General features: G+C 31.3%; 1 long non-coding RNA gene across 1 annotated transcript; it reads left to right on the top strand.

Moving 5' to 3' along the window:
• The first annotated feature begins 615 nt into the window (after positions 1–615).
• On the top strand, positions 616–1,539 carry LOC109587201 (uncharacterized). Its single transcript, XR_002187443.1, has 3 exons — positions 616–1,151; positions 1,275–1,351; positions 1,467–1,539. It is a non-coding gene; the product is annotated as an uncharacterized LOC109587201 (long non-coding RNA).

The following is a 1,539-nucleotide window of genomic DNA, read 5'->3' as shown; positions in this document are numbered from 1 at the left end:
CCAAGAGGTCAGTCAATGATTATTTTTCATAGCAGGAATATATACATATACATGTACCATGTACCATGTAGCTATCTGTATGTAGTAGTTTTAGAGAAAAATTTTTGACAGAATAAATCCTGACATTAATTTGATTTATGCACATGATGAATTTTGATGAACATGATTAATTTTGAGGTGACAGTTTTGTAATTAAAATTACATTGTAATTAAAACCTGCCAATCACCAAAAATTTAACAATTTTGTCAAAATCTTTTTTTTTGATCAGTTTTGCCTACAATTTAGTTCAATCAAATTTTTGAGCAATGGGTTTATTAAAATTCATGACTTCACTTCAAGTTTTTATTACATTTGCTGTACTGCACTCTTTCTCTCAGTCTCTCTCTCTCTCTCTTTTCCTCATGTGAATAATGTTCATAATATGTTTTTGGCATGAGAGGCGTGGTCAATGTGACAGCATAAATTTTTTCCTCCATTAAATAAAACAATTTTTTTATTATTAAACTAATATGTATATGAAATAATTACTCAAAGTGTAATCTGCTTTCAATAATTTTATAATAAGGTAAAGAATAACAAGTTTGTTTATGTTTATTGTCTAGATATAGTTCTCTTAGTGTATTATTGGTCCTGAGAGATTCCATCAGTACCAGTACTCCATCACTATCAATGTTAGTATGGTTGAGATGAAGGGCAGATAGTGTGTGGTTGTAGAGTAAAAGTTCAGCTAGTGACTGAGCACCGGTTGAAGTGATGTCAGCATTGTAACTAAGAAATAAGCCAGCAATTGTTTTATTATTAATTAATGATTGTGTTAGTGCAATGACTGCATCATCATTGATGGAATCATTACTGATCGATAGTATCCCTAATGAAGTATTGTTTGTTATTTTGTGTGTTAGTAAGAGGATGACATCTTTTGTTATTTTAGTGTTATGTATAGCAAAACACTTTATTGTTCTTATCTCTAGTGCTAGTGACATCAGTAGGTATACAATATCAGGTGATGAGTGATGGAGGTGAATGTATGGATGACTGTCTGTTAATTGACTGATCACTTCCTGACATTGACTTGCTGATGGTTTAGTGAGGGATACATCAAAACTGGTCCACTTCACCTCTCTAGTCTCTTCTCCTATTAATAAACACAGTCAGTCAGTTAATGTGTGTATATTATTATTTTAATACAGTATAATAGGCATATAATATAAATAATAATAATTATATTATATTATTTTATTGATGATACTTGTTTGTGTGTTAATTGTTCCAGGTGATGCTGGTTTTTGTACCAGTAAGTCATTACAGCTGCTAGGATGGAATGGGTGTAGTCTATCTTTTATCATGCATGTACGTGACAATAGACAAAAATCAATTATATACGTTTTATTAATATGTTGAAATCAATAATTATTGTCCCTCCATCTCTCTCTCTCTCTCTCTCTCTTTCTCTCTCTCTTTATAGTCCTTGGTCCATTATGCCAGCTAGTCAACTTCAAAGCACAAGCTAATGTAAGCTTAATGTATACTTGTAGCAA

The sequence above is a fragment of the Amphimedon queenslandica genome, unplaced genomic scaffold (assembly GCF_000090795.2).
Source record: "Amphimedon queenslandica unplaced genomic scaffold, v1.1 AMPQUscaffold_12657, whole genome shotgun sequence".
Taxonomy (NCBI): domain Eukaryota; kingdom Metazoa; phylum Porifera; class Demospongiae; order Haplosclerida; family Niphatidae; genus Amphimedon; species Amphimedon queenslandica.
This window is presented reverse-complemented; position numbering and strand designations above follow the sequence as displayed.